Consider the following 18639-nt stretch of genomic DNA (forward strand, 5'->3'; position numbering starts at 1 on the left):
TAACTACGATGGATATTTTTATATGTTTTGCGATCAGTCGGATCTTTACTTTTTCTCCATTTCTGCTCTGCTGTCCTGCAGGAGAGCTTCACTGTCTTTAGTTGCTCCATGAACCAGGGAGCGGTCCTAGATTTAACTTTAACCCTGGTGAGGGGAGCAATTTTGTCTAGAGCACCTGTTATTGCTCTCTCAAAGGAGGTTGCTGCCCGGTTGATGTTGTCCTTATGGCTATAATGGGAGGAGCTGAAATGTGTTGCAAAAAGAGGTGAGGTGAATTTACGCCATGACCTTCGCCATATTGGTTCATTCCTAAAGTCAGTTTTGATCATATGTACTGGAATAGCAAATTTTAATAGGTAATGATCTGTCAATAACAGTGGGGATGGAGATACTACTGTAATGTCTGAGGAATTTGTAAACAGTAGATCAAGCGTATGACCGGCGATGTGGGTGGGACCTGTTACTAACTGGGCTAATCACAGTCTGCTCACATTTGTGATCAGCTGATCTGTGTCTGGATCCTGTCATTTCTCAGCATGATAATTAAAATCACCTATTAAGAAAAAAAGATCAGAGGCCAATACTTGGGGGGCGATTATCTCGAGTAGTTTGTATGAGAAGTCTTTTTTAGGGCCGGGAGGTCTATATACTAAGGCTCCTCTCCAAGCGCCCCCGGACGGTCCCTCTATCCTGAAAACACATGGTTCTAATTGGTCTGAGCTCATAGTTTCTAAGGAGGTAATGCTCACGCCGGATATAGCGGCTATGCGTAGACCTCCTCCTCTTTTCTCCTTTCTCTCCACTCTAGTTATGTCATATTGGGGTGGAAAGGCAGTTTCGACATCTGCGCAGGCACGCTCATGGAGCCAGGTTTCTGTGACAAACCAGATGTCCGGTGATTCCATGTCCGTGAGGCTCCAGATCTCGACAGGATGTTTTGGGATAGAGCGTGCGCTGGAACATGTCGCCCTTAGTGGTTTAGGGATTTTTGTGTAGTTTGAATCACAAAATATTTGGGTTTTGCTGAATAAGGCCAGTTCATTTAAACATGATATACCTTGTGCCCTGCTGATGGTTGCATCTTCCAGTGTGACTGAAGGTCTGGAATGGAAAATATTTAGATCTTTTATCTCTTGTCTAGAATATTTTAACATTGCCATCTTGATCACTCACCAAATTGACAAACCAAGTCAGAAATGCTGGGACAAGGTGGGAGGAGAAGGGGTCCTGGCAGCTGGCAGCTGTCTGGCGCAGATGGGGCAGACGGGCGCGCCTTGCCCCGCTTTTTGTAGGGCTAGAGGATAATTGCGGGAGCTAGTGCGCCAACTGCACTTCCGGTTGGCAAACCGGAAGTGATGTCAATGCCTTCTCGCCCCTCCGCTCAATCGGCACAAGCTGTGACGGACCGGGACTGCAGGCAGCTGTTGAACGGTTGGTGGACTAGGATAAGCTAAAAGTACATACGGTGCAATTAAGAATATAATAATTAACAGCAGCAACTGTATACAGAAAACAGAGAGGATGGAAGTTTCCGTTTTATCAGTTAGACTGTTTTAATTCGTGGTAGCTAAGAAGACAGGCGCAATGCCAGGGATAGACCCCCACGGCCTACACTCACAGAGTGTCCGCAATAACTCACTGTTTTAATATTGGATGCCAATGGGTTTATGCTTATTGCTTTGGTATCTGTTTTAAGTGTATATTTATTCAACTGCGCGCGTATAGCAGGCAGGGCTGTGTCTTCACTTCCGCGCGTCTTGAAGGCTGGGTGCAGCGCAAGCGTTTCAGGGTGATCGAATGGTGACAAGTGCTTCCCGGACGCGTCTCGCCACCACCTGAGTGCCTTTGCCCCAGCGGCCCAAGCTTACTGCATACTTCCTCAGCAGTCCGAGGTGCATTCCCTGATACGGGCCCGCATTTTGTGTGAGCCAGATGTCAAGTAGCACAATTGCGCTTGTTTTGGGCTATTTTTGGGCTACGAGATGCCCAATCTGGTTTCCTCCTGGCGTTGCGCGCATTTTCAAACACGCACCGGAGCAAAGGTTGTTTCTTCTTACCCATTACTGACACCTGTCCTGGGCTGAATAATAAGGAAGGCCCAAAGCCGAGTGCAAGCTTTTTGGGTTATATTGGCTCTTTGACGCCCTCTGGTGGGGAGGATTTTGCTTCTCTTTCCTTTACTACGTAATACACAGCAGCCAATCACATTTTCAACTACATTTCCCATAAGCCCCAGTAGTCCCGTGTCCACCAATCATCGGGGCATACCACATACATATAAAGCCATGTAACGATAATACTTCCTCTTTCTTTGCTGCTGCAGTGAAGTCATTTTGTCATTATTATTGAATGCACTTGCTACGCGATTGTATATGACGATTGGGGTGCAGTTTTTGGTCAATTGCAGCCGGTAAGTGGGGGCGTTGCCACCCGCTGATTAGTTGCTTTGGAGCGGGAGAGGAACGCACGGTAGACGTGCTACTCGGCCTTGTCCTCCCTCATTGCGGCTGACTTGCGCATGTGAAGTGAAGCTGAAATCGGCTCACAGCACAACCGCACGAGTGAGCAGCCAAGCCTGTCCCTGGAGAACGCCCGACGGGGCGATAAAAGCATTGAGAACGTCCCTGCCCTAGAATAGACAGGTGCCTCCCTCCACATTCAAATTTGCGCAACTTTATTGGGGAACTTTGGACCCTAACTAATCCACATAAGTGGATTGCACCTGATTGGGACTGACTCTCCCCCGTGAACTTCCTTGGGTCCAAGTGAAGTATTTGTGACAAAGTGACTAATAGGGCATATCAGGAAGATATGGGGGAAGACTATCTGTAGTACACAGAGGTCCCCTTTGAGCAGGATACGGAGGAGCGACTGGGAGAGGCACTTAATAATCATGGGCAATGCTCAGTGAATCGGGCATTAATTAGAGCCTTACACCCCTTTACTCAACCACTCCAAAAACATGTTGTTAGACCCGGCCTCGTGGCATGGCCATCCCTGTCCCCGCACCACATAACCGGACCCATGCACCTCACGCAGCCCCCGAGCACACGGCCTTGCCGATCCTTCCCACCAGAACACACACACACCCGACCCGGACTTCCCCGTCCGTGGCCTTCCTCCTTTCGGCCACACCGGGCCCGCGTGCCCACTTCATGCACCATGATGGCCGCCCGGCCCCAGCGCGACCCTGGCCTAGAGGCGCCACTCCGGCTGGGGGACATCGCGCTCCCATTGGGAGGAGAGAGGGAGGAGCAGTTTCCATCGCACCTCTGAGCTCCCCTGGGAAGGTGGGTTTCGATCGGCCCGCCGGCCTCCCCGAGGGCTGGCTCCACGCCTGCTGGGTGTCTGGGACACCTCCCGACCCGGCCCTGAAAGGATCAAAAGACACTGGCAGGAAACCCCGACAAGAGACCCCCAGGTGACAAGACCCCTGCCTGCACAGACTCCGGACATCAAAGAGGAGTCGTCCTATAACAAGGGGTGCTCTGGGACTATCCGGCAGATTCGCCTTTGGAAACACCTGAGCCCTGCTGAGTGACTCGCGGCTCCCTGAAGATCGTAAGACCTCCGAACTTGTGCTTGAGCCCTGCTGAGTGACTCGCGGCTCCCTGAAGATCGTAAGACCTCCGAACCTGTGCTTGAGCCCTGCTGAGTGACTCGCGGCTCCCCGAGAAGATCGTAAGACCTCCGAACTTGTGCTTGAGCCCTGCTGAGTGACTCGCGGCTCCCACAGACTCTCTTGGTCCCGCCGGACCCCGACGACGACAAGCGTATCCCCCAGCTCGAGGATTGTGAGCTGTGCGCCGGGTAAGCCGCTGCATTTGATCCATATCCCCAAAGACTATCCCGCTACCTCCTACCCCCCACCCCCCCCGAGACTCTGTGAGCCCGTGCTCTACTTGTATATATTTGCCTTGCTGATCATAAAGATCCTACAACTCCGATCTGATAAAGATTTGTTCTTAAGAACTCACAGTGTGGTGTCTCTTTGTCATGTGGTGCCGAGTGTACGATCCTAGATACGAGATTCCTCCCCTGAGGAGTCTCCCGCCAGTGCCTGGCTACGATACCTTGAGGGTTTATCTCAGGCTAGTCAGTGCCCCCTCCGGGCCCCTCTGAGGTCGCCTTCTAACACATGTCCTTCGTCAACTGCTGGGCACGGCGGGGGCACGTCGAATCGTGACTTGGCTTGGCATGATGCGGGATTTGCCCGCAGTACTTTAGCGGACCCTCGGCTGAGGTGCTCTCACAACTGGCGCAATCGGTCCTACAAGACCGCCAATACGGGAGTACAGAAGAGGCGGGACCCTCTGGGTGTTCCAGAAGCTCCACCGCCATGACGGATCCTTCCACGTCATCGTCGGAATCTCCCTCAGATCAAGGGGTAGTCCCAGAGAATTCAGGACAGGCCACCAAGCGTGTGAGCAATGTGCATCATACACAACCGGATTTACCACCTAATAAGAATCTCTTATTTGACCAAAAACAAATCATCCACCCGAGATCTCCTGAATGGGTTCCGTGTGTGGAGGTGGCGCACTATGTACAAGCGAACCTGCGCCGAGGCTTCAAGAAAGAAGTGCGCAACACATTGTGCTCCGCATGTCCACGCCCCTCACTACTAGGGAAGATGGCGGACAGTCCGTAACTCGATCCGAGCATGGCCACATTCAAGGAGCGTCTAGACAGAGCATGGAGAGGCTGTCAGGACAAGGTGCTAGATACTTCCGGACCCCTTACGAAAATACTTGATTTGGCAGGGTCAAACTAAAGATGCTGAAACCCAACTGGACCCGGGGGAGATATTGGAGTGGGCACAGGGGGCCCTTTGCCTCCTAGGCAACGCCAACTGCGCTCTATCTACTGAACGCCGTACGTCAGTTTTGATGCACATAGACCCTTAACTGGCAGTTCTGACCTCCAGCGAAGCAGGCACTTTGGCCAATGGCCTTCTTTTTGGCGATAAATTTGTAAAAAAACTGAGAAAGTATGTGTCGACATTTGCAGCCTTAGACAAGGCGCAAACATCTCTGAAAAAGTCTTTAACAGGAGGCTTTTTGTCAGGACCAAACGCTATTGTGGCCGAGCGCCAGTCTGTGGCTTTCAACAGGTTGCAAGCGGATAGGCTCCCAGGGGAGGAGGAGTCCCCCAAAGACAGTCAAACTTCTACCCGACCAGGAATCGAGGTGCCAGGGGTCGTGGCCGCCGTGGAGGCTACCGAGGCGCTGATACCACTTACGCAGGTGAGCCTTCTGCCTCAATCAGATGTCAGGGTAGGAGGGGCGGAGTCAGTTTTTGCACAATTGGGCAATGATTTCTCAGTAGCCTTGGGTTTTGCAGACGGTTCAGGGATTTCACCTGGAGTTTTATTCAACTCTCTACCAGAACCGCCAGCTGTTCCCTCTTCATTGTTCCCGTGAAGCGATGTCTTCTACAGACCACGAGGTTCAGTCACTTACAACCAAAGGAGCAGTGACCTCACAGCTTGACACCCCAAGGGATTCACCATTACAATAGTTTTGGTTCCCAAAAATAGATCAGGGTTACCAACTCGTGCTCAATCTAAAAGAATTCAATGCCTGGATCGTGTATGGCCACTTCAGAATGGAGGGCATTCCCTTACTGGAAGGCGATTGGCTGCAGGGGCGTAACCCAGGCCACCGCAGCCCTGCGGTGCGGGGGCCCCAAGCTCCAGGGGGCCCCTTAGCACAGCACTCTGGCTGCAGAGCTCCTGATTGAGCCCAGAGGGGGTCCCTCCATGTGCCTTGCAGGGTGCCCCCCTCGAGTTTCCTTACACCAGTGATTGGCTGGTTCATCTGACAGAGGAGGTCAAGACAGATGAGTTGGTGGCTGGAGCACAGGGACGCCTGGAATGGCAGAGCCATTTTTGCTTCAGTTCCATAGATGGTCTGTGCCCCTGGGTCGGAGCTTGGCGCTATAGGGTAATTCCATAGGCTGTGTGTGCCCCAGGGTCTCAGCTTGGCACTATGCGGTAATTCCATAGGTGGTCTGTGCCCAGGGGCGGAGCTTGCCGCTATAGGGTAATTACATAGGTGGTCTGTGCCCAGGGTCTGAGCTTGGCGATATGCGGTGATTCCATAGATGGTCTGTGCCCAGGGTTGCAGGTTGGCGCTATGGGGTGATTCCATAGGTGGTCTGTGCCCAGGGTTGCAGGTTGGCGCTATGGGGTGATTCCATAGGGGGTCTGTGCCCAGGGTCTGAGCTTGCCACTATGGGATGATTCCATAGGTGGTCTGCACCCCAGGGTCTGAGCTCTGGCTGCCCCTCTCCTGCCACCGCCACCATGAAACCCTTTCGAATCACGGCCATTGCAGCGCCCTGAACCCCTCGGCTGGGTATACGCTGTGCAAACGCCTAAGCACATAACAAGAGAAGCAAATGACACGTCAAGCTGGGGCCCCATCTCTGTATATGACTTAGCACCACCTGCATCTAAAAGTGGGCGCTGCGTCACTGCACGACTTCCGGGTCTCCCCAGCGGGGGCCCTTCACTCGACTCCATCCCTAACACAGGCACACGCAGGGCTTTATGTGGACCGGGTCCTGCCGGTGCTCAGCACCGCCAGTTCTAAAACGTCCCGGCCCAGGGCCGCCGCCTGACAGAGGGCCGACACGTGTTGGCATCAGGGCCCCGGGCCCCAGACACCCGTGACGTGAGCAGGAGAACTTCTGAATACTGAGCATGGACCCTCGGGCACGAGCACAGGAACTGGCGCAAGAAGTGAAGAACATGTAAAGAACATGTAAAGAACATATGCTCTGAGACCCCCAAGATTCATCTCTAAGCTTTAGTGCCAAAAAGAATTAACTTTACAACTCCAGCATCCAGGCCCAGGATGTAGGGTCCCTCTGCCGCCCCCACACTCCCCAATGCAGGGTCCCTCTGCCCCTCCCCCCGCCACCCCTACACATGATGTAGTGTCTCTGCTCCTCCTCCCAACACTCTATAGGATGTAGAGTCCCTCTGCCCCCCCCCCCTCATACCCCGGGATGTAGAATCCCCCTGACACCCCCACCCCCACGGATGTAGAGTCCCTCTGCACCCCGGATGTAGGGTCCCTCTGACCCGGATGTAGAGTCCCTCCGACCCTGCCCCTCCCCGGGATGTAGGGTCTCTCAGCCCCCTCCGCATGTAGGGTCCCTCCGTCCCTGCTCCCGCCCCGACCCCGTCCCAACCCTACCTGCGCTGAACCGCGGCCCCCCCTCCCGATGCCTTCGCCACTGCGGACAGAGCTGGGAGGAATGAGGAATAACATCACCGGCCGTACGTGTCCCCAGCCCGCAGGCGCCCGAGAGTAGTGACTACATAATGGGGAATAACCAGGGACACTACTACCCCGCCCCTCCATCACAGAATGAGGAATAACAGCCCCGGCCGTACGTGTCCCCAGCCCGCAGGCGCCCGAGAGTAGTGACTACATAATGGGGAATAACCAGGGACACTACTACCCCGCCCCTCCATCACAGAATGAGGAATAACAGCATCGGCCGTACGTGTCCCCAGCCCGCAGGCGCCCGAGAGTAGTAACCACAGAATGGGGAGTAACCAGGGACACTGCTCCCCCCCCCCTCACAGAATGAGGAATAACAGCATCGGCCGTGCCCCCCATAGCCCGCAGGCGCCCGACAGTAGTGACCACAGAATGGGGAATAACCAGGGACACTGCTCCTCCACCCCACCCCTCCATCACAGAATGAGGAATAACATCATTGGCCGTACGTGTCCCCAGCCCGCAGGCGTCCGAGAGTAGTGACCACAGAATGGGAAATAACCAGGGACACTGCTCCTCCCCCCTCACAGAATGAGGAATAACAGTATCGGCTCTACTTGTCCCCAGCCCGCAGGCGCCCGAGAGTAGGAAGCACAGAATGGGGAGTAACCAGGGACACTGCTCCTCCACCCGACCCCTCCCCCACACACAATATAATGTGGAATAACCGCTCCTCTCCAACCCGTGGACTGGAGACAGGTGGAATGGAGAATGAGAAATTTCCTAGTTAGCGCGAAGGAAAGTTTCGATTCTAATAAGGAGGCGGAGGCGAGGATTATGCATTTCTTTCCTCACTTTTTATTAACCAGCATGTTTAAAGACACAAGAAAAAAACATGACAAGACCACAACTCCCAAGAGCCTCGGGAGTAACCATGGCCACCAGTAGTCCAATCACAGGCGATGATGAAGACCATAAACAGTTGCAGCCACCGTAGTCCTTCCTCTTTCTCTGCTGCAGGAAGTTAAGCCCTGCGGGTCCTATTGGAGTCGGAACCTAGGAGGATATATATGAGATATTGAGGACTGACTATGAAACCACAACACATACCAAAAGCAATCAGACTGTGTATGGTATCAAAACAAAAAGCAGTAAGCATACCATTGTACGATAATGCAATAACATGATATAGCATACGAACATAGAAAAATATATACACAGAAAGTATTGAACATCACTAAGATCCAATGACAAGAGAAGACTAAAAGGTTACTACTTCCCTGATACGAAAAACTCTGGACCCACCCTGTTCTTAGAGCTACTACAAAAGCTTACCAAGGGTGGGAAGGCATAAGAGAAACATGCCCGGGGGGATAATCCTCTCCTCCGCCTCCTTATTAGAATTGAAACTTTCCTTCGTACGGAGGGTTATGCACATTCAAAGCCTACTTACCACCAATGCGGCCGCTTCATGGATTGGTTTAAAGCAGTGTTTCCCAAACTGGGGTCCGTGACACATTCCCAGGGGGTCCTCAGGCAGCAGTTTTAAAAGCACTCCAAAAGTCCTTGTAGAAGTAGCAGTTTTCGAGCAACAATAAAAGTGTCAAGATAACACCAGTGATTAGTGTACCTGCTGTAGAGAGATGAGAGTTTTGTCCAGTGGCAGGTTTGCTTTATCTAATGTAGCACAGAGGGTTAATATGCCTGCTGCAAAGAACGCGTACCATGCATTTTAAAAAACAGTATTTTATGTGCATAGGTCAGTGGATTACTTCTTTTGTCACAGAGATTCTTTTGTTACTCTTCAGCTCATAAGAGAAAATCATAATCTAGCACAGTGACCTATAAACTGTCATCAAAGAGCTGCTTCACATCGCATGGTACAAGTTAGTAACTTATGTTTTTTCCCAGTCTTTCTTTATCCTGATGCTGCTAAAGGGGTTTATTTGGGTGGAAATACATTTTTATTGTTAAAGTCAATGCTAACCACTGTGTTAGGTTCTGTATCCTGGGTTTGTGCTTTTCCAGACCAAGCACTCTTTAAAAATGCCTTCCAGTATGATTGACATGTGAATCCTATGCCTTGAAGTCCCCTTTGCCTTCTGTAACATTTTCTCTACACTGATTTACAAGTATGATTCATTGTTTCTATATGTGTGTGATGTAAAGTGTTCTGACATCCTACAATGGTATGAGAGATGCTATAAAACAAATGAAAACATGTGACAGATGTGCTATGGAGAAATGAGACACTGTTGAAGGGTGATAATAAGGGAATCATTGAAGAACCCCAACAAAGATTGTTGTATCCTGGTGCATAGTAAGGTCATCATTTACTATTCATTAAAAGCTCATACAATTCAATATATAATGATAAACGTGTTGTAGAATGCACCATTGTATCCTAAATTTTCTTGGGGGGAGAGCCCCCCAAAGCCCCCTTTGTAGTGGTCAGCCTCACTCACTGCACTTGGTGTGCACTGTATGGGGACTGGTCTGAAAACGTTTGCCAGGGCTGATTTGGGTTTCCACTCTGGCCCTGGCAGGAGCCTTGTACTGCGAAATAAAAGTAACCATTTAAAAGGTAATCACAAAAATGCAGCACCAACCTTCCCATTAAAATGTTCCCATTTTTTGCAAACTCTTTCAATATAAAATACTAAAATCCTTAGTAATTTGAGTATTTGTTTTGTGTGCACGTGTGTTTTTTTTATTCCGAATTAGTCTTTTAATGTTTGGAATTTAAATTGTACATATTGCTGGGGGGTCCCCGGCTTCCAGTGTTGAGTCAATGGGGGTCCTCAGGAGTCAAAAGTTTGGGAACCACTGGTTTAAAGTAAAACTTTTTAAAAGTTGAATCTGAAGACCAATCCGCCGCATTCATAATGTCTTCCAATCTACCCCCTACCTGAATGGCCTTGGAAGCCATTGCTCCCCTGGTAGAGTGTGCGCCAAACTCACTAGTGTCAATACCAGCTTCAGTCATAATCCACCTGACCCCTCTTGCAATGGTCGGTGAAGACACCGCCTTGAACGGTTTCTTAATGGCAATCAGGAGTTGCCGTTCACCCGGAGGCCGTACCTCCAATGTCATATCCTCATAGGCCTTCAGGCACCTAACGACGCACAACTTCGGGGAATCCGGAAAAGAAGGATAAGTTACTGACCTTGTACTCGTTTTTGTTCTCCTCGAGATGTTGAAGGTAACTGTTATATCCAGTTGACTGGGCTGAGCTGCCTGCTGGCTGCTCCTGGTGGGGTCTCCCTCTGGACCTGAACTGATCCTGATCTGGTCTTGTTCTAATCTTCCTGTGATCTTGTACCATCTTCTAATAAACCTCTTTAAATCATCTCAACTGAGTGGACTTGATCACGACAGTAACCCCTTCCGGTGTAAAAATCCGTGCGGTGAGATCCAGAGCTCTTACATCTGACACCCTTTTACACGAAATAAGGCATAACAGCATTGCCAGTTTCGCCAAGATTTTCTTTCTAGATAGATACTGATTGTCTTGCCAGGATATCACCAAACGTAGGACCAGATTGACGTCCCAGAGGCCAGCAGAACGAGGCTCAGGGGGTAGAGAAATCCTAATGCCCTTCAGGAGCTTACACACGCAGGGGTGTTCCCCTACCGGAGTGTTGTCAATCGGAACATAGCCTGCTGAAATGGCAGATCTGAAGGAGTTAATGGTGCAATAAGCCAGTCCTTCTCGAAAAAGCTCAGTTAGGAAGTTGATGACATCCAAAACACTGGAGCCCACGGGATCCAAGTGCTTCTCCATACACCAACGTACCCATCGCCTCCAAGCTGATCTGTACCTCTTGATGGTCCCCGGGGCCCATGCCTGCTGGATGAGGAATTCAGCCTCTTGCGAAAGAGATCCGTCTGACCAGCGTCGCCTGAAATCCTCCACGCCATAAGATGAAGATGGCCCTGGAGCTCCAGGGGATGAGGATTGCCCAGGGGGTCCGATAAGATCCCATCGAAGAACGGTAGACGTATCGGAAGGTCCCTACTCAGCTCTAGGAGAGAAGGGAACCATGCTTGAGAGCGCCAAATCGTGGTTATCAGGATTAAGGAGGCCTTTTGTCGACGAACCTGTGCCGCCACCCTCTGAATGAACAAGAATGGTGGGAAGGCGTAAGCATCCACCGCCTCCGCCCCGGGATCCGGTCTCCAGCTGAAGTACCTGGGAAGCTGGGCGTTCCATCTGGAAGTGAAGAGATCCACTTGGCAGGGTCCCAAGAGGCCATCCGTGATCTGAAGACTGTTGCATCCAGTCTCCAATCGCTGGCATCCCGGAAGTGCCTGGAGTTCTAGTCCGCCACCGAGTTCTGAGCTCCTGGGAGGTACTCGGCCGTCACCGAAATCTGGCGTTGAAGGCAGTAATGCCAGAAGTCCTTGACTAGTTCCACCAGAGCCCTGGACCACGTGCCACCCAAGCGGTTGATGTATTGCACCGCCGTCGTGTTGTCCATCCGGAGGAGAACACAGCAAGAGACCTTGTCCCTCGTGAAGGACCGAATAGCAAAGGAGCCCGCCAGAAGCTCCAGACAGTTGATATGAAGGGAAAGCTCCTCCTCCGTCCACCTGCCCCCCACGGAGGTCGAGCCGCATCTGGCTCCCCAACCCAGGCAACTGGCGTCCGACTCTATCACCAGATCCGGCTGCGATCCAAAGATCGCTCTACCATTCCATGCCTCCATGTGGTCGATCCACCACTGGAGTTCCACCCTGGATTCCTGAGTCAGATAGATCAATTGAGAATAGGTAAGACCCCTCCGCTTTCAGTCTCTGTAGTGCACGGTAGTGCAGGGGCCATGGAAAGATGGCCTGAATCAAGGATTATAACAAGCCAACAATCCTGGCCAGCTGCCGCAAGGAGATCCTGTCCCTCCGGAGGACCTTCCTCAACTCTTTCTTGATTTTTCCAATCTTCTGCTCCGGTAGATGCAGGGTCGCCGTCCTGGAATCAATCCTGAAGACCAGAAAGGCCATGCTCTGCTGCGGGACTAAGTCCGACTTTTCCCGGTTGATGGTAAACCCCAAGCTCTGAAGGAGGGAGATTGTAATCTGTAAGTGGGAGAGTAGATGCGACCTGGACTGATCCATTATCAGAATGTCGTCCAAATAAATGATCCACCGAATGCCCAGAGTTCGGAGATGCTCCACCTTGAGGAGCTTCGTAAAGCACCACGGGGCTAAGGACAGGCCAAATGACAGAGTCCGAAACTCGAAAACCTGTGCTCTCCACTGAAACTGGAGGAACCTGCAGTGTGGAGGAAAAATGGGGACCGAGAGGTAGGCGTCCTTGAGGTCCAGACGCACCAACCAATCGTCCTGCAACAGAAGGCCTCTGAGGAGATGGATCCCCTCCATTTTGAAGTGGCGATAGACTAGCCACTCGTTGAAGGCCTTGAGATTGATAACCGGTCGGTAGCCCTTGTCCTTCTTTTCTACCAGGAAAATGTTGCTCAAGAAACCCGTGGGATGGTGAGGAAATTCAAATACAGCCCCATCTTTCCTAGTAACACCATTACGCTGTTGCCCTCACTCAGGCACCTTCAACCTCCATAGCGTTTCTTTCACGTTCTGTACTGTTGCACATATTACACAACCTTTCCTGTTTCCCTGAGCTAAGTCCATTCTGAGACCCGGCTCGAAGCAACTAATCCCCCAGATAACCATCTATTGACCCTTGGTGACCGTTCTTGGCCTCTCCAGTTGTTTTACGAATCACCATCTTCAACACGCAAACACGTCCTGTCGTAAATTAATTTAACCAAGGAAAGGCTATGCCGCCTGACCTATAGGGTCGGGTAGAGAACATGACCTTAGGGAAGGAATTTCTATTACCCATTATCCTGTATCTTGTACAAAGAATGTTTTCTTGTGGATGATTTGTATTTTTATTGCACCTTGTGGGGGTTGTTGCTTTAGGGGATTCAAGCGTTACAAAAGACTGTGAGCCACTGATTGAAGTGGCAGTCTCCTGAGAACCTACCACTGATGTACTTCTAGGACAACTGTACCTAGCTGCAGCTAATAAATTGAAGTTCCTATGCCAAACAGAGTGTTCCGTGTCTCTGTAATTTGGAAGGCGAACTCAGAAGATTTCAGGCGTACCCTGCGCCGCCAGGCTTAATGAGCCCGGTTCTTCAATTGGTGCCCTCTGTGAGGCCGCTTCAGAGGTCGTGGGTCCAGCCCGAGGATCGTGAAGAGCCCCGCAAGTAAATTCCGAGGACGCGCACCACGTAATCGACCCCAGCATGTCGTAAGTGGACCGAAGGTTTTTTACCGTGTGGCTTCTCCCTTCCAACGGCTGCGAAGACCTGCTGCCCTGACTGCAGCCACGCTTTGGCTCCCTTGGTAATTTGTATCGCGAGACATCAGACGGACCTATGTTGGCGTACGAAAACATCTGGTTAAGTTAAGTATAGTGGCCACTCCTTTGTCTTTGTTTTGTCTTTGTTCAACTTTTGCAAAAGCCGAAACCGAGGGGTGAGTGTAGTTTTTGTACTATAAAGTGACTAATTAACCCCTTGAAGTTTGTAAAGAAACTATTGTGGTAGCGATGCCTGGTTTCAGTAAGTTTGGAAGATGGTTTTGTTGTAATCGTGATAGGGCTTCCCGACTGGAGGACTCTTGTCCAATTCCTCCGGCCGGAACTCCCACTTATGAAGTATATTCTAAACATGATATTGGCCCCATAGCTTTTAATGAGGCATGGGTTCGCTATACTAGGAAAGATGGTGTTTTACGATGGCCACAGAACGGCAGTTTTGAGCTCAATATTTTAGATAATTTGGAGAACACTTTGTTTAACCGAAAAGCCCGGCCGGCTATGTTTGACTCTTTTCGCCTATGGTGTAAGGAGGCCAAACAGCAAGAAATAAAACAAGCTAAAAGAGATAGGAGGGATATGTCTATTTTACAAGCTGCGCAACAGTTTAAAAATAATGAAACCGATCATGCGATTGAGGTCTCAGATAGGCAACATCGTATGGCGGTAGATAAATGTTATCCAGTGTTGCCAACTTCCCCTACGGAGAAAAATGTGGACCCTGAGAAGGATCCTTTAATGTCCCATCTGTTGAGATTACCCCCGCCCTATGCGCAGGGAGCTAATGTACCTTTTGGATTACCGCCTGCCCCCGGAGCTAATGCGCCTTTATTATTAGCACCTGCCCCGCCTGTTCCGCCTGTTGTCCCACCTGCCACTCCTCAATCGGTTCCTGCACCCCCACCACAGCTTTCTCCGGTATTACCAAGCTCTCCCTTACCTTCGGCTCCCTTCGTAAATGTTACTCCCTCTTCTGCCCCGCCTAATATTCTTTCTCCTGTCCTAATGACGAATTCTCCCTCCGCTCGGAGGCGAATGATCGATACCGTTTCTGGCCTTTTGTCCCCTCTCTTTGGGACATTTCAAATGACCCCTGTTCCTCCTCGTAGACAAACTCGTAGTCAGCTCCCAGGTCCGGAGGAACGGGAAGTGCTAGATCTTCAAGCCCGAAGGTGGATCACGAATGGCCCACAGTATAGTGTGCAAGATATTATGGTCACCTTTCAGCAGTGGGAGGCACTATGTGTAACATTTTAAGTCAAGAGTGGGTGGAGATGGGATTGGGACGAGCCCCTCAGGGCCTGCTCGATGTACAGGCCGAGTTTGATAAAGGGCTGATTGTGGGCGCAGAGGTTGAGGACGCAGTAGGAACGCTTGTCACTTTTAGAATGATGCTTGCCTGCCAGTCCTTGCCAAAACGCGATTCCTCCGTCAGGCGAAAATTAAAACACTATCCCATGAGAGAGGTTCCCCCAGTGTGGAGAGAGGAGGTTGCAGCTCAGGGTGCTAATCCTCTTATACCTGCTCACTTTCAACGCGTGTGGGTACACGTTCCGTGGAAACGATCTGAGGTATTGGCCCTTAAGCAGTCATTACCGGACCCCCGTAAAAATCCTGCTGGGTACTGCAAAGAGTTGTCCCAAACTGTCGATGCATGCATTATGAATTTGGCCGATATAGACATGCTAATGGGTAATGTGGTCCCACAACCGTTATGGGCTAGGATTCGGAAGGAGGACCATGTGGGGGAACTGGGGGGTGATTGGGCTGCCATACTCGCCGCGGACAGACCCCAAGTGGGTGGTGCCAAATTTGAGGCTCTAATCCATTATCCATTATCAGAATGTCGTCCAAATAAATGATCCACCGAATGCCCAGAGTTCGGAGATGCTCCACCTTGAGGAGCTTCGTAAAGCACCACAGGGCTAAGGACAGGCCAAATGACAGAGTCCGAAACTCGAAAACCTGTGCTCTCTACTGAAACTGGAGGAACCTGCAGTGTGGAGGAAAAATGGGGACCGAGAGGTAGGCGTCCTTGAGCTCCAGACGCACCAACCAATCGTCCTGCAACAGAAGGCCTCTGAGGAGATGGATCCCCTCCATTTTGAAGTGGCGATAGACTAGCCACTCGTTGAAGGCCTTGAGATTGATAACCGGTCGGTAGCCCTTGTCCTTCTTTTCTACCAGGAAAATGTTGCTCAAGAAACCCCTGGGATGGTGAGGAAATTCAAATACGGCCCCATCTTTCCTAGTAACACCATTACGCTGTTGCCCTCACTCAGGCACCTTCAACCTCCATAGCGTTTCTTTCACGTTCTGTACTGTTGCACATATTACACAACCTTTCCTGTTTCCCTGAGCTAAGTCCATTCTGAGACCCGGCTCGAAGCAACTAATCCCCCAGATAACCATCTATTGACCCTTGGTGACCGTTCTTGGTCTCTCCAGTTGTTTTACGAATCACCATCTTCAACACGCAAACACGTCCTGTCGTAAATTAATTTAACCAAGGAAAGGCTATGCCGCCTGACCTATAGGGTCGGGTAGAGAACATGACCTTAGGGAAGGAATTTCTATTACCCATTATCCTGTATCTTGTACAAAGAATGTTTTCTTGTGGATGATTTGTATTTTTATTGCACCTTGTGGGGGTTGTTGCTTTAGGGGATTCAAGCGTTACAAAAGACTGTGAGCCACTGATTGAAGTGGCAGTCTCCTGAGAACCTACCACTGATGTACTTCTAGGACAACTGTACCTAGCTGCAGCTAATAAATTGAAGTTCCTATGCCAAACAGAGTGTTCCGTGTCTCTGTAATTTGGAAGGAGAACTCAGAAGATTTCAGGCGTACCCTGCGCCGCCAGGCTTAATGAGCCCTGTTCTTCAATTGGTGCCCTCTGTGAGGCCGCTTCAGAGGTCGTGGGTCCAGCCCGAAGATCGTGAAGAGCCCCGCAAGGAAATTCCGAGGACGCGCACCACGTAATCGACCCCAGCATGTCGTAAGTGGACCGAAGGTTTTTTACCGTGTGGCTTCTCCCTTCCAACGGCTGCGAAGACCTGCTGCCCTGACTGCGGCCACGCTTTGGCTCCCTTGGTAATTTGTATCGCGAGACATCAGACGGACCTCTGTTGGCGTACGAAAACATCTGGTTAAGTTAAGTATAGTGGCCACTCCTTTGTCTTTGTTTTGTCTTTGTTCGACTTTTGCAAAAGCCGAAACCGAGGGGTGAGTGTAGTTTTTGTACTATAAAGTGACTAATTAACCCCTTGAAGTTTGTAAAGAAACTATTGTGGTAGCGATGCCTGGTTTCAGTAAGTTTGGAAGATGGTTTTGTTGTAATCGTGATAGGGCTTCCCGACTGGAGGACTCTTGTCCAATTCCTCCGGCCGGAACTCCCACTTATGAAGTATATTCTAATCATGATATTGGCCCCATAGCTTTTAATGAGGCATGGGTTCGCTATACTAGGAAAGATGGTGTTTTACGATGGCCACAGAACGGCAGTTTTGAGCTCAATATTTTAGATAATTTGGAGAACACTTTGTTTAACCGAAAAGCCCGGCCGGCTATGTTTGACTCTTTTCGCCTATGGTGTAAGGAGGCCAAACAGCAAGAAATAAAACAAGCTAAAAGAGATAGGAGGGATATGTCTATTTTACAAGCTGCGCAACAGTTTAAAAATAATGAAACCGATCATGCGATTGAGGTCTCAGATAGGCAACATCGTATGGCGGTAGATAAATGTTATCCAGTGTTGCCAACTTCCCCTACGGAGAAAAATGTGGACCCTGAGAAGGATCCTTTAATGTCCCATCTGTTGAGATTACCCCCGCCCTATGCGCAGGGAGCTAATGTACCTTTTGGATTACCGCCTGCCCCCGGAGCGAATGCGCCTTTATTATTAGCACCTGCCCCGCCTGTTCCGCCTGTTGTCCCACCTGCCACTCCTCAATCGGTTCCTGCACCCCCACCACAGCTTTCTCCGGTATTACCGAGCTCTCCCTTACCTTCGGCTCCCTTCGTAAATGTTACTCCCTCTTCTGCCCCACCTAATATTCTGTCTCCTGTCCTAATGACGAATTCTCCCTCCGCTCGGAGGCGAATGATCGATACCGTTTCTGGCCTTTTGTCCCCTCTCTTTGGGACATTTCAAATGACCCCTGTTCCTCCTCGTAGACAAACTCGTAGTCAGCTCCCAGGTCCGGAGGAACGGGAAGTGCTAGATCTTCAAGCCCGAAGGTAGATCACGAATGGCCCACAGTATAGTGTGCAAGATATTATGGTCACCTTTCAGCAGTGGGAGGCACTATGTGTAACATTTTAAGTCAAGAGTGGGTGGATATGGGATTGGGACGAGCCCCTCAGGGCCTGCTCGATGTACAGGCTGAGTTTGATAAAGGGCTGATTGTGGGCGCAGAGGTTGAGGACGCGGTAGGAACGCTTGTCACTTTTAGAATGATGCTTGCCTGCCGGTCCTTGCCAAAACGCGATTCCTCCGTCAGGCGAAAATTAAAACACTATCCCATGAGAGAGGTTCCCCCAGTGTGGAGAGAGGAGGTTGTAGCTCAGGGTGCTAATCCTCTTATACCTGCTCACTTTCAACGCGTGTGGGTACACGTTCCGTGGAAACGATCTGAGGTATTGGCCCTTAAGCAGTCGTTACCGGACCCCCGTAAAAATCCTGCTGGGTACTACAAAGAGTTGTCCGAAACTGTCGATGCATGCATTATGAATTTGGCCGATATAGACATGCTAATGGGTAATGTGGTCCCACAACCGTTATGGGCTAGGATTCAGAAGGAGGACCATGTGGGGGAACTGGGGGGTGATTGGGCTGCCATACTCGCCGCGGACAGACCCCAAGTGGGTGGTGCCAAACCTGAGGCTCTAATCCATTATCCATTATCAGAATGTCGTCCAAATAAATGATCCACCGAATGCCCAGAGTTCGGAGATGCTCCACCTTGAGGAGCTTCGTAAAGCACCACGGGGCTAAGGACAGGCCAAATGACAGAGTCCGAAACTCGAAAACCTGTGCTCTCCACTGAAACTGGAGG

General features: G+C 50.6%; 1 protein-coding gene across 1 annotated transcript in view; it reads right to left on the reverse strand.

The window, feature by feature from the left end:
* The window catches only part of LOC146829868 (zinc finger and SCAN domain-containing protein 26-like), a 69108-nt gene extending 61770 nt beyond the window's left edge, over positions 1-7338 (reverse strand). The window contains exon 1 of the mRNA XM_085608531.1: positions 7206-7338. The gene's annotated coding sequence lies outside the window, so the exon portion shown is untranslated. The remainder of the gene's footprint in view (positions 1-7205) is intronic.
* Between the last annotated feature and the right edge of the window lie 11301 nt (positions 7339-18639).

The sequence above is a fragment of the Triturus cristatus genome, chromosome 5_2 (genome assembly GCF_964204655.1).
Source record: "Triturus cristatus chromosome 5_2, aTriCri1.1, whole genome shotgun sequence".
Classification (NCBI taxonomy): Eukaryota; Metazoa; Chordata; class Amphibia; order Caudata; family Salamandridae; genus Triturus; species Triturus cristatus.